This window comes from Caretta caretta, chromosome 4 (assembly GCF_965140235.1).
Source record: "Caretta caretta isolate rCarCar2 chromosome 4, rCarCar1.hap1, whole genome shotgun sequence".
In the NCBI taxonomy this organism is placed as follows: domain Eukaryota; kingdom Metazoa; phylum Chordata; order Testudines; family Cheloniidae; genus Caretta; species Caretta caretta.
In genome coordinates this window covers 55,113,409-55,128,405 of record NC_134209.1, presented here as the reverse complement: position 1 = coordinate 55,128,405, position 14,997 = coordinate 55,113,409, and the positions used below count along the sequence as shown (strand labels likewise).

At 41.5% G+C, this 14,997-nt stretch overlaps 1 protein-coding gene across 2 annotated transcripts in view; it reads right to left on the bottom strand.

Annotated features, from left to right (window-relative positions):
• Nucleotides 1-14,033, bottom strand: part of JADE1 (jade family PHD finger 1) — a 61,058-nt gene extending 47,025 nt beyond the window's left edge. The window contains exon 1 of one of the 2 annotated variants that reach the window (XM_048847329.2): nucleotides 13,783-14,033. The gene's annotated coding sequence lies outside the window, so the exon portion shown is untranslated. The remainder of the gene's footprint in view (nucleotides 1-13,782) is intronic. The other variant, XM_048847330.2, reaches the window with a different exon arrangement.
• Between the last annotated feature and the right edge of the window lie 964 nt (nucleotides 14,034-14,997).

The following is a 14,997-nucleotide window of genomic DNA, read 5'->3' as shown; positions in this document are numbered from 1 at the left end:
TCAAGTTGTGTTTCAGATGACATTCCAGGATTTATAGCACACAAATGAAAAAAAACAGCTTTAAATAGCATTTAAAATATAAACAGTAAACATCCAAACGATGAGTAACTAGACATATATCATATGGGCAGATGAAAATGTGATTTAATGAGGTGTGATGACAGTTCTGTGGTCACATTCATCTCAAGAAGCAAAAGCATATTTTTGTGTTTTGTGTAGGTGAACCCTACAGTAAAAGTACTCTCACTGGTTAGATTTTCCTCCACCCCACTGTGGCTCTAGATAAGCAATAAAATTATAGTATTATTGCCTCTGTAAATATGTACATTGGCTGATATGCTTTTAAAGCAATTTCAGTCCTGATAGAAGGTGCCAGCCTAACAGCACTGGAGAAAAAAGTCTTCCATTTATCCACAGAGCACGGAGCAGCAATGCAGGCTTCCCTTCCCTAACCAGCTAATGTGCGTCAACCATGCTCTAGAACAGAGTTCTAGAACATAGTTCTTAAACTATGGTCTGTGGACCCAAGCTCCATTCAGGTGGTCTGCGGATAGTTCCCTCTGAGGTGCGCGCCTGGGTGGCCGCACACAAGAAAATGAAGGGCCACCCACCTAATTAGTGGAGGTGCAGGTGTGGCTCCACTAATTAGCTACCTGGACCCTGGAGATGACGCACATGTAAGGTGAAGTGGTGGCCTGGGGGGAAATAGGAGGTAGGTGGGAGGGGGCAATGGGGTGAGAAGAGGGAGTGAGGGAAATTTGAGACGTGCAGGAATGCAGCGGCCAGGGAAAGACGGCCCTCCTTCCCAGCCCCAGCTTGGGGGCTGCCATGGCGGGGGAGAAACCCCCCTCCTTCCCAGCCCCAGCTCGGGGGCTGCCATGGCGGGGGAGAAACCCCCCTCCTTCCCAGCCCCAGCTTGGGGGCTGCCATGACAGGGGAGAGAGGGCACATCCATTGCATTAGAAAGGTAAGACTACTGATATTAAAATATGAGTTGTGTGCTTTTATTTGTAGAACAAAAAAATTTTAATTATTATTACTTTTTTATATACAGCTTTTTTATCCAAAGCGCTTTACAATAGTTAGCTAATGGTACAAACTACATTTGGAAAGATCATTATGTGGTCCACCGAGACCCTCAGCAATTTTCAAGTGGTCTGCGAAAAAAAAGTTTGAGAACAACTGCTCTAGAAGAAACTACCTCTGATGACAGAATAGTTCCCTCCTCCCAAGCATGCTTTTATTACCCTTCCTGGCCTAATGCCAGTTGTTATGCTGGCTTCTTTGATACAGCATGCCTGTTCTGGAGGAGCTAGACAGACTCCCCAACTTGTCATACAGAGGCTGCTAGGAAACTGCTGGATGGCAATGACTTTCAGTAACTATCAAGCTGAGCTGCCCTTGAACCTACTGACTTAGAGGTGAAAGGTTGTGTATCTTAACCCCAATACCCCAAGCAGAGGTGATATGTTCTAATGTTTTATGATGTGGAATAATTCTAAATTTAATTTTCTTTAAGGTCTTCAATAGCTGGTGAACATTGACATGCAAAAGCCCATAAAAATTGAAGTTAAAAAGTGGAAACAACATGACATGACAAGTGTAGCAAAGCATGTTCACCATGAGTTAAAGTGACAAGTATTCTAGGGTGTACATCAAATTCCATGAGTCTTCATTTGTCATGTATCAACTGTAGTGACAATGAGAACTGGGTGATGCATTAGCAGCAAAATGCCAATGCACACCTTCTAGGGGCAGATTCAGAAATCAGATGCCTACGGTTTTCGATTCTTACCTGGTGCAGAAAATCTAAACCTGGTATTCTCATATAAACTGGGATTTCCTAAGAACCTTTCAGCAAAACAGCTCCATGCTGTAGGGGCCAGTGGAAGAAACAGCTTCAATACATAACCAGGTTCAGAGAGACAAATATGTCTAATTGTAGTAAAACAATACTTTAGTGCTTTCAACTTTTGTAAGAACAATTCCCACTTGAAAAGAGGGAAGTCTTGACCAAAACCTGCAGATTGTATGGTTTTATTGAGACTAATACCTTCTCAAGCAAAATTACTCATATACATAAAGGGTAAGGGTTTTTTGCTTAATTAACTCCCATTTTATCATCGTTGAAAGATCTTGAGTAATGAAAGCCACAATTATCTTTTACTTCTCCAGGGAACCTGGTACAATAATAAGGGTTGATGCATTGGCAGATTTTCCTCCTTTGTGGCACAAGTATATGCAAACTTGATATGTAAAATCAGTAAGATTGATTTATCTAACCCAAAGTGACTTACTGTATCAGACATTAGAGTGAATATGGCTGTCTTGGAGATCCACGGTGGTTTTATGTTACAAATGTTTGTCCACTAAAAGTTAATATGAAACCAAAAGCCGGCTGTAATAGATCGAATAAATAGCGGAGAAACCCAGGCCAAAATTTCGAAAGATACTGGGATTGCTGAATCTACTCTCTGAGGATGGCTAAAAAATGAATCTAAACTGAATGGCTTTGTACAAAATATTGATTCTGTTGCGGGGCTTAAGCGAAAACGTGTGTGCTATTCAGCAAAACCCACCATAGACAAAGCCATTCGCACGGGGTTTGCTCAGGAAAGGCTGAAAGGAATGCCGCTAAGTGGGCCAATTCTTCAAGCCCAAATGACAAAATTTGGAAATTTAATAGGGGATGAGTCATTCCAAGCCAGCAAGGGGTTTATAAGTCATTTTAAAAAGCGCCATGGCATAGCGCAGGTATCGATAACTGGAGAAAGCCGATCAGCCAATGAATCGGCCGCGAACACGTTTCCGCCAAGTTAAAAATCTATTTTACAAAATGAAGACTACCATGAAGAACTTTATAATTGTGATGAAACAGCTTTATTTTCAAAACTGCTACCTGATAAGACTTTAGCCTTTAATTACAAGACACAGAAAACAGCTGGATTTAAAAAGATAAAAGATCGTGTGACTCGTCTTTTTTGTAGTAATAAGATGGGCAGCCATAAGCTTGCCCCTCTTCTTGTTGGCCGCTTTCATAACCCTTGCTGCTTTAATCACCTCAATAGAGCCAAACTGCCAGTAATATACACTAACAGCAAAAATGCTTGGATGACGAGACACATTTTCAACAACTGGTTCCACAACAGCTTTGTTCCAGCTGTTCATAAGCATCTGCAATTGAAGAAACTCGAAGCCAAAGCACTTTTGCTACTTGAAAATTGTCCAGCCCATCCTCCAGCCGAATCACTGGTATCGAGTGATGGAACAATTTGAGTGCTATACCTACCATTCAACACAACATCAAAAATTCAACTTTTAGACCAGGGCATTATTCAGAATTTTAAGAACAATTATGGACGGGAGCTGATTTCAGCAACCGTGTCATGCACATTTTCAGGCATTTCCGAATTTCTGAAATAGTTAAACATGAAGAAAATTATTTATTTAGTTAAAAAAGCTTGGGACGGAGTAAAACAAAAGTCCACTGAAAACTGCTGGATGAAGGCTCTCGGTGATGTCTTTTCTGTCAAAGACGGCTCAGACTCGGAAAACTCCAGCAGTGGCACTGATTCAGAGCCAGACTTTGAAGGATTTTCGGAAGACGACGTCCTTCTAACACGCAAACAGTCAAAAGAGGATAAAAGGTAAACTTCTATTTTAAATGATAAAAGATTTTAGTTTGTATACGTCACCGGAAATCATTACTGAGTGGCTAGAGATGGATGAAGATGGCCCGACTTCAGAATTTCTGTCCGAGGAAGAAATATTAACGGGCTGCTAGGCTATGTCGGACCGCAAAAGTGATGGCGAGGATGTCGTTGAAAAGGTCAAATTTTCGCCCACAGAAGCCCTTAGTGCTGTAGAAACTGTTGTAAGATTTATGGAAGAGCAAAATGCAGAAAATATCGAAATCATTCATCTGCGGTGAATGACAGACTTCATAAGAAAGAAAAAAATGCGACCCAGAAAAAGCAGAAATAATGGCGTTTTTTTCTAAGTGAATCATAGACACATTTTTCAGCATGGCCCTCTTAATCCGCGGTCCGTTAACACGAGGTGGTGACAGCTTGACTCCTGACATCCGCGCGTAAACGGGTCTGTACTGTAGCTCATTTCATCATGACTTTTCATAAGTATTTCAGAGGGCAACATACATTCAGAGGTGAAAGAATAATAATCAGTTACACAATCTCCCACAATTATATTATTAAACTCTTTCTGAATCAACAGTTTTAGAATAAACTAGAACTTTATGCATTTAATAAACAGATACAAATATCAAGATCAAAATACATGAGTCAGGCAGCAGCCACAAAGTTTGCATATAGATTTGGATTAAGTTTAAAGATTACAGATCCAGGATTTGGTATGACCCATAATAAAGAAAGCTCATTTGCAAAATTCAGATTCAAATCTCAAAAAAAGGCTTGGAAAATATACCCAGGGAATCTATGAGCTTCAGGACTAAGCCTACTCACGAGGATGAAATACACCGTGCCCCAACTTACACCTCCTCCCAAGCCACAAATTCTACTTGCAATTTAAAGAAATTTAACAATACCAATGTAAATTTTTCTTACAGTGAAAATATTTCCTATGATTCAAGTAAAGAGGGCACCGAGAGAAACAATGAAAAAATAAATTACAAATATCTAAGCTGCATACTCATAGCCCTAGACATCCCTGTTGGTCCATCTCAGACTTTTTCGCATTTGGTCCACAATTATTATATACACAGAAATTGCAAATAGCATTTTATGTACATTGTGACGCTCAGGTGCCGATCATAGCAGATTCCAAGCATACATAGTACAAACTACTATTTCGATTTCTTTCAGACAAGAAATGAGAATAATATTTCTATCCAGCTTGGACTGAAATACTAGATAGCCTCTGGCCAAGAGCAAGGAGACTAACCAAGAACTTTGGATAAGGTAGCAAATATAATTTCAGTCTTACAACCATTCAACTCCAGCTTTTCCTGAGTTCTTGCCCATCTGTGAATGAGCATTTGGCCACACAGTATTCAACCCAGCACGATCCCAGCTATTGAAAAAACAAAGCAAAAATCTACTTGGCACTAATGGAATAAAGTGCAGTAATCACTCTACAATATATGTTCCCTGTAAGACAAATTTGTCCTCAGTTATGCTGGTGTAAATAGCAGGAATTCCAGTGATAACAAAGTTATTCCAGATTTACACTGATGTTAATAATTTGGCTCAGAATAGTTGAATATTATAAATATTTAAATTGTTAGTGCAGTTCACCTTTACTGTAAGACAGAAATCTCGTTTATTAAACCTTCAAAACAAAGTAATTCAGAATTATAGTTCACACTTTGTCCTTATTTTGTTGTGACCTGATACTGCGTAAGTCTTAGAACATTCTTACACATCATGCATGATAAATCAACACAAAGGCTTGATCCATATGTCAGTCTAGAACTTTAGAACTCTCCTAACTTTTGCATCTTTAAATCAAACCTTTAGCATTCCTTTAACAATGTAGGTTGTGGCTTACTTTCCAGTGACATACTTTTAATATTAAAGATCAACCATCTTTCCTGGAAGTGAGACTGTTAGTCTCTAAGGTGCCACAAGTACTCCTTTTCTTTCTACCCATACACAGTATGCCAATACCTATGTCTACTAACAGCTTTATTACAGCCGCCCATTTGCAAGTATGGTGTAGAAGGAAGTGGAGACTGGGGAGCCTTAAAAGCACAGTTTTGCTCAAGGCAGCCATGACTCTGCTGCTTGCGCTCCTGGATCACAAGGGGTGTTGGGACAATCAGTGCTTCTCTAAGTGCTGCGCAGACACAGCAGCGAGGGCATGTCTGGATGGGGTAGAGGTCATGACCCTATGACTCCCCACCACGTGCAAACTGACTAGCCACATCAGAGCAGTACTGGGAGCTGGATGACAGACACTACACATGCACAGGGTACAACTAGTGCTGCTGCTCTCCCCTAGAGCCCAGAAAGCATTATTGCCTACACAGACATACCTACCACCACCGGTCACATCTCTGGGCTACTAAAGGTGCTCTGTTCTTCCTCTTTCACTGCACTGGCTCTACGAACTATAATCTGTCTTTAATTCATCAGTTAAGTACACTGCTTTGAAGATGTAAAGCACTGGGCAACTGCTGAATACTATTCAGACCATTTTAAAATGCATAATGTTTAATAGTCTGGGAGGCGGCTTCTGAGCCATTAGTGTCTATGACATAGTGATAATCCTTACTTAACAGAAATATCTGTAAAATATGATGCAAATAAATGACTAATTGGTAATCAAATACAATGTCCTACTTCAGAATCATTTCATACTTCCAAATCTTTGCAGGTGTCCAGTAATAATATCCATCCCCAGTACTTTGCTACACAACTGGCTAGGTGCAGTAAAGACACCGAATTTCTGGCTTGCCTCAGAGTGATCCATTGACAGATGCAAAGTACTGGATCTGAACCTACAGTGAGATACAGTATGGCAAATCCTCTGTTCTTATCAATAATATACGTTGATGGGCTTTGCTTTTCTTAGCGCTGTAAGAGACTAATTTAGACAAGGAAAGAAGAGACAAAAAAATTAAACTAAAGGCCGATATCAGGATTGCACAGATATAGAACTGAGGACAAAATCTGACCCCATTTCTTTTTCAAGTAGGCAATCTAGTTTCCTCAGAACAGAACCCCAGACAATGTCATGTAAAAAACGGCACAAAATGTACACACACTCTAAATAGAATTTTTCATGCTTCAATTGCCTGGTAACAAAACTCCACGTATTTTTTCTTTTTTGGTTGTTGAATCTGACCTGAAGTTCTTTCTAAGTGATGGGTAGGCTGGGGAAGAAGGTGTCATTTAAAAGCGGCAAACTGCTATTATTTTACAGAAAGATTTTTATAATGATTATAAAAAAATTAAACGAGCATCCTCAGGTCAAAGCTTTTATATATCAGATTTCCCACCAGAGAATTTTTTAATGGTTTTATGAACCTCTGCATAAACAGAGTTTATAATTCAAACTCTAGACCATTAACTATAACAGCGTTAAATGTGCGTCACTGTAATAAACTGCACTGCACAGCTGCAGAGACAGTAAGGAAAGAAAGCAGAATTATGACAGATGTACACCCTGAACACAGACTCAAAAATTAGCTTTTCTTGAAAGTAACAGACTAATTGCAACGATACTGACTACACTAAGACCTAATTATCATCACCACACAAGAGATCACTTCAAACACTTTTGTATAAATGGGAAGCAAAGAATAATCTAGTCTTAATCAACTGAATGTTAGATGAAGACATTTGTCTCCAATTACTATATCCCTTAAACAGCTTTTCTAGTTCCCTTCACCAACAAATACCACCCAGAAAACATTGTGTTTTATATATTACAGACAGATATGTGAAAAGAGGTATAAACCCAAATCAAAAGTAATATTATCCCAATAAAATCCATGCTGACACTTTAGAACTCATCTTGATCAAGTTTAAAATACTCTGCTATCCCACTTTTTCATGCACACAAGAAATATAACTTGAGCTAGCATTCTATCTTTAAAGGGATATTGGGCATTTCTGCAGTAGAAAGGCCACAGAGACTGGATATGTGGAGAACAAGCCCTCACAAACTTGCATGGGAAATATATGGGCCAAATCTGAAGTATGAATCTTGCCATATGAATCTGGAGTATTTCCACTGACTTCAGTAGAGCTATTCAAAATCCACACCAGGACAGAGCCAAATTCTGCTTTATCAGGTCAATTATCATTGCCTTACCACTTGTGTACTCACTTACACTGCAAAGTGAGTGCAATATGCTACCATTCTGGTTTTGGTAGCCTTTTACATTGCCTTTGCACTGGTGTAAATGACTACTCAGGGTATAGAGGAATGAGAAATTGGACCCTACCTATTAATTTAACTCACCCCTCACCCATTAGATTTATTTGACTGCTTCAATCTAAAGTGAGCTGTTAACTGGGCCAATTCTAGCAGGTAGCAGCAGTGTAAAGAGGCAGCACTGAGCATATGGGAAAACCATTGGGCAGAGGATGCATTTTTTTAATATTTCTGTGATCTAGAAATGAAAACAGAGAAGCTAGAAGGGAAATTTGCAGCTATGTGTTTTTTATTATTTCATTGTAGACATATGTATGAACCACAGCTTAAAACAGGCAGTGGGAGGAAATCTGCCTCTGGAGGGAGAATCCGGTCACTAAAATGCACACCCCTTACTGTCTGAACAGAATATCCCACTGAGTGTGAGAATCTCTAGAAACAGAATCATACCAAACATATTTTAGTATAATATTTAGTAAGGTTTTAGGGCTTGCAAACATGTTTATTTAAAAAAAGAGAACAATTACTTGCAAAAGAGTTAATCCAAATTACAGTTAAATCTCTTTCTTTGGGAGTGGGTGCGACAGTAATCATCTTTTATTTAAAATAAAAGATAAAAATTGAAAATAAAAGGAAAACACCTGTTGCTATTCGATTACCATAACTTCTAATGTAACGACTACTCAAAGTTTCTATGTTTAAAGCTTTCATGTGGCTACATAAACTAGTTATTTGTGTCAAGGCATGGCCCATTATTATTTGATGAGTGACAGAACTGAAAATCCAGCGTAGTCTCTGCTTGCTGGCATCAGATTAATTTTATTAGAATAAAAATTACTACCTAAAAGGAAAGGGCCTGCAGAGGAAAATTAATCATAGGTATGTTAATTCCCATAAGAAAGGCCATACTAGGTCAGACCAATGGTCCATCTACCCCAGCATACTGTCTTCTGAGAGTGGCCAAAGCCAGATGCTTCAGAGACAATGCACGAATGAACAAAACTGGGCAATTATCAATTAATGCATCCTGTCGTCCAGGCCCAGCTTCTGGCAGTGAGATTCAGGAACACCCACAGCATGGGACTGCATCCCTGACTATCTTAGCTAATAAGCATTGATGGGCCTATCCTCCATGAATGTATTTAATTCTTTTTTGAACCCCATTACAGCTTTGGCCTTTAGAACCCCTGGCAATGAGTTCCACAGGTTGATAGTGCATTGTGTGAAGAAGTACTTCCTTATGTTTGTTTTAAGCTTGCAGCCTATTTATTTCATCGGGTGACCCCAGTTTTTGTGTTACGTGAAGGGATAAACAACACTTCCCTATTCACTTTCTCCACACCATTCATATTCCCCCCTCAGTCATCTCTTTTCTAAGTTGAACAGTCTCAGCCCTTATTCATGTCTCCTCTTATGGAAGCTGTTTCAATCCCCCTAATCATTTTTGTTGCTCTCCTCTGTATCTTTACCATTTCCAATAAACCTCTTTTGAGACGGGGCAACCATAACTTCACACAGTATTCAATGTGTGAGTGTACCACAGATTTATACAGTAGCATTACAATGTTTTCTGTTTTATTATCTCTTTCCTAATGATTCCTAACATTTTTGTGTGATTTGGACAGCTGCTGCACGCTGATCGGATGTTTTCAGAAAGCTATCCACAATGATGCCAAGATCTTGAGTGTTACCACCCAATCATTCTGTATCTCTCATTGGGATTATTTTTTTCCAATGTGCATTACTTTGCATTTATCAACAGTGAATTTCATCTGCAATTTTACAAGAGATAAGGCGGGGGAGGTAAAATCTTTTATTCTGTTGGTGAGAGATACAAGCATTCAAGCTACACAGACCTGCATATAAATCTGCCATTTTATTGCCCAGTCACCCAGTTTAGTGAAATCCTTTTGCAACTCTTTGCAGTTAGCTTCGAAATTATCTTGAGTAATTTTGCATCATCTGCAAATTTTGACACCTCGCTATTCATCCACTCTTTTCCAATTCATTAATGGGTATGCTGAAGAACACAGATAGAAATACAACTCTTTGGGGGACCCCATTATTTACCTCTCTCTACTGTATTGTGAAAACTGACTGTTAATATTCCTACCCTTTTTTGTTTCCTATTTTTAAACCAGATACTGATCCATGAGAAGACCTTCCGTCTTATCCCATGACTGCTTAGTTTGCATAAGAACCTTTGGTGTAATACCTTGTCAGTATTTTTAAAAGTCCAGGTACATCAACTGAATCATCCTTGTCCACATAATGCTTGTTTATACCTTCAAAAAATTCTAATAAATGAGAAATCATGCCTCACCATTTACAAAAGCCGTGTTGACTCCTAACCAATATACTGTGTTCATCTATGTGTCTGATAATTCTATTCTTTACTATAATTTCAACCAATTTGCCTGGTACGGAAGTTAGGCTTACTGGACTGTAATTGCCAGGATCATTTCTGGAATCTTTAAAAAAAATCAGTAATGCAGAGGCTGATTTAAGCAATAGGTTACATCCCACAGTTAATAGTTCTGCAATTTCATATTTAAATTTCTTCAGAACTCTTGGGTGAATTCCATCTGCTCTGGTGACTTATTACTTATCAATTTGTTCCAAAACCTCCTATACTGACACCTTAGTTCCCAAGATCAGAGCTCTTGAAAGCTAAATAACTGACAAAAAATAATTTAATAACTTTAATAATTTGCATGTGTGATCAAAACAAATATTCACTGCTGGGATAGTGGACTGCAAATCTAGACCTGTCTTAGTTACAGGAAGGCTTCCTTATTTGGAAGGCTCATTTTAAGGCCATGTTTAAAGTCTGCTTTTCTGGTAATGAAGCAATTTTGCTGCTTGTATTCTTAAAACCTCACCCTTTATTTTTCAGATCTTTCTGGTTCAAATATACGTTCCCACCCGGAGCTCCTAGCATGCTGGGGCAGCAAGCTGCTAAGAGGTAAAGTCATGTCTCCTAAACCCACCCAGCTTTCCCGATCCACACAACACAGGGCTCATTTATCGCTAGCCTTAGCAATTCTGGGGCCGAGGGTTCGCCGCGGAGGCGGCTCGTACAGTGAGGTCCGGTCGGAGGCATCCGACACAAACAAAGACTGGGAAGGGAGGTGGAGAAGCCGGGAAGAAAGTATTACGCCCCCCCCCCCCCCCCCCCGCACTCAGCGCTGCTGTCGCCGGACTAAACCCTTCTAGCGATTATAGCACCTTCGTACACAGCAGGCAAAAATCCCATCTCATCCGCACCTTCCCTGTCTGCCTCCGTTTGAAACTGAGCAGATCTCCCCCACCCCCTCCTGTCCCTCTCCCTCTGCTCCTCCCCTCCAACCAGATGCACCAATCCGCTCAGCCTCAGCTGCAAATCAAACTTGATGCCCCGAGCTCAGCTCCCTGTTTCCCAAATCCATACCATTGCTACAGCCATGCAACCCCCCCCCCATCTCCACCCCCCGCTCTCCATGTTGCAATGTCTGGGGAGGGTGAGGTGGGGGACGGTTTAGACTAGGATTGACTCGCAGCAGCACTGAGACTTGAGCTTGTTTTCTGTCGGTCTCTCCTCCCACTGCCAGACAGTTCTGGAAACTGTGTATCACCTCTTGTCACAGGAAACCATCCACCAGGCGGTGCAAACAAACACACACCACCCTCTACCACCAACCTCCCCCAGAATAATAAAATCCGCACCATAAACTGCTAAGGAATACTGAAGGGGGAAAAAAGCAAGACCCAAAGCTTGAAAATCTGCAAAATCTGAGCATGCAACGAGCAGAGTCCAGGGATACGAGCAGCAGGAGCAGGGCGGCTTTGTCTAATTTCAAAGCAACTGGAATAATCGCCAGCGCTGCACTCTGGGGACGCCAAGGATGGCCCGTTAGATCGAAATGAGGCGGTTATTTGAAAACACCATAACCTAGACCCATTTCCTTGTGAAGGCCTTGCCAAAGGGAGAGGGAGAGCTATTAAGAGCCAAAATCTTCCCTTACACCTGTACAATCTCACAGACATTTTGAACCACCCTCTTGATTTCATTAGTATATCCTTACAACTACATATGCATTTCAATATCGCCTGGGAAATTTAAGAGCTTCATCGGTAACAGCCATTGCAATTCACTGTATTTACTATGGTTATACTACTTATTATGAATTGTCCTGTTATTTATTTTAATGCACAGTAATAGTATCCATCACCGTAGTATTTGGGAAATTAATGTGCCACCCCAAAGATCTAATTCTAAGTGCCCATAATAGAATCGGGGTTATTCAAGGGGCACCCCTGTCTGAATGCGACTGCACGGGGTAGTTGTGGGCAGAATCTAGCCCCCGATCTCTGCCTGAATGAATGAAAATGGCTTGCAGAAGTTGGTAGCAAGCACCCGCACGTGTTTGCTTGTGCAATGAACCCCCGCGTGGATTTGAACTCGCCAGCCCTCCGCGGGAATGGGGTGGTGGAACTGGGAAGGATCGCACTGAATGGAGAAGTTCAGAAGCCTCTTGGCCGCTCTTGCAGCCGCCGTGCACCTGCTTGCAGTAGCCCCTTCCCCCTCCCAGACCCAGCACAGAGGAGCCCGATGAGGCAAATCCCGCCTCCCCCCCGCGGGGGGTGGGGGGGACGCTAGCGGGGTGTCGAATCTCTGCAGCAAACGAGACCGTTCAGGCGGGACTGAATCGCGGGTCCCCATTCCAGCCCTTGCCCGCATTCATCATTCTCACCAGCAGCAGCGCTGGGCACCGAGAGAATCTGCTGCCACCCAGCAGAGCCCGAGCAGCCAAACCACCACCCCCCGCCTCCTCCCTACTCAGACACACACACGCACACCCCCCCTTCCCTCCATACACTCACACTCTCCCAACACGTGCACGTCCAGGCTGTTACAACTTGCTCTCCAGCAGGAGCTACTGTACACTTGCACTCGGGTGAAAATAAATGGGTCTGTGGCACAATACTAAACCCCTCCACTTCCTCAACAAATGCCTATTAGTGCCTAAAATCACAATCGCATCGAGTTCACGACTAATTGGCCAACGCTCTCCTACTCCAAAAGGAAACTTCTGCCTAATTTCACCGGTGAACGGTTTTATACTTTCCAAGCATTTTTTAAAACTACTGCAAGTAAAATCCATGATTTGGGTGAACATAATTGCAAAGCTGCCTGCACACAAACTAACACCCTCGCCGCCCTTGAATTGATGCAATGGATATTTTGGACATGTGGGTGACACAGTGACAGATACCGGCCATGGCCACCCCTCCCCCCGTCTATAGGTCTATATCTAAAAGGACCTGCGCTCTGCCATTGCCATCTGTCTACCAAGTTGATACCATGCTTTTTACTTTTCAACTCGGCTGATACAGCATTGATTAATTCAGGGTAACCCCCTTCCCACTCTCCTTAAAAAAAAAACAACTACAGCCAGGTCAAATGCATATAAAATAAAAAAAATCTACGTGCAAAACTGTGTTAATTTAGCTGGTGCACCTTGAAAGCTGCAAGAGCCTTATTTGCCACTGCAAAGTCTGCAGCAAAATGAAAACCAGCTAGCACAACACTCCCTACATCCCATCGTTTCTCAAAGCTGCAAAATAATCATCTATTTCCTCCTCCCACCGCTCCCTCCCTCCCCAGCAATGCACAAGTTGCTTGTGGGATAGTGAAGCTGCAACTCAACTGCCTCCTCTCGCTCCATATCAAGAAGCAAATCTTTTGGCGCCATATTAATGACGTACTATATTATTTCCACTCGGCAGCGACCTTCGGCATTAAATTGCTCTCTAGCTGCTTCTGGAGAACTCCAAAGCAAAGCAACAAAAACCCATCAAATATGGCTGTGCTGGCTGCTCCCCCTGCTCACTCTGCGGCGGCGGCGGCGAGGAGGAAAGTCAGAATCTGGACACAGTTACCTGCTGCTGCTGCCGCCGCGATGGTTGCCAGTGAGGTTGGAGTTTCTCTGCGCGAAGGGGTCTGTGCTGCCTCATGAGTTCAGACAAGCACGGGAAAGTGGGAGCAGATTGTGGCTCCCTTCACTCTCTCTCTCTCTCTCTCTCACACACACACACACACACACACACACACAGACTGACGTTTTTACTTGTTATGGAGGAAGGACTCTGTGAATCAAACTCATTTCTGGGTCACTGCTGCCACAGGGGGGAGCTACTTTAATCCCCTGCCAAAACTAGAAGGAGAGAGAGAGCAGAGAGGGGAAAAAAACAGGGTGGGGAAGAGAAGAGGAGAGACTACAACACTTAGAAACTGTCTGATTTAACTCTTCACAGCCCTCACTGGAGAGGTCGTGCTCCATTTACAATTGCAAGGAGACGCCTTCATTTTTGAATGGATTTTACTGAAGTATCTCCCTCTTGTGATGAAGAATATTTTGCACTGAAATGTTTCCAGTAGAACTCACCCGTTGCTTGAAGTCATACTCATTCAAAATTGTCACTCACTGCTTGAGAGCAGCCCTGTATTCCATTCCTACTGTCTGGAAATTATTTATGCATGTTTGCACAAGGTATTGCTACTGTTATTTTTAATGTGTACTCATGAACACTTTTTTCCAAATATCTCAAAATATTTCACAACTGTTAATTTATTAATGCCTCACACCATTCAAGCCCCATGGCCAGGGCTCTATTTTTTAAAGGGGAAACCAAGGCAGAGAGGTTAAATAACTTGCCCAAGTTCATACAGTGAGTAATAGTCACAGCAAGGATTAGAAATGACTTCTGATTCTCAATCCCCCACTCTAACCCTTCTGCTTCTCAAACTTTTCCATTGCAGACTGGGGAGAGAAGGGTGAAAATAGGGCCAAAATGTCTTGATGCTCAAATTTAGTTATTTTAAATACAATTTAGAAAAAATGTATTCTGAATCGGTATCAAATTATTTTTTCATTATGAAAAAGAGGGCATTTAAATGGAGAACAGAGAACAGTTTTTAGTATAAAATGCTTTTCCTCGGTCCGTTAATTCATTTTCCCTGGGAAAACAGTGGACTCTCTTCATTTACACAGAGTTCCTGGGTATAGCCAGGAAAGAATAATGCTATAGAGAACATGTATTATAATCTCAAATACAGAAATAAAGCTGTCTGTGGAAAGTAATTCCAAAGACAGT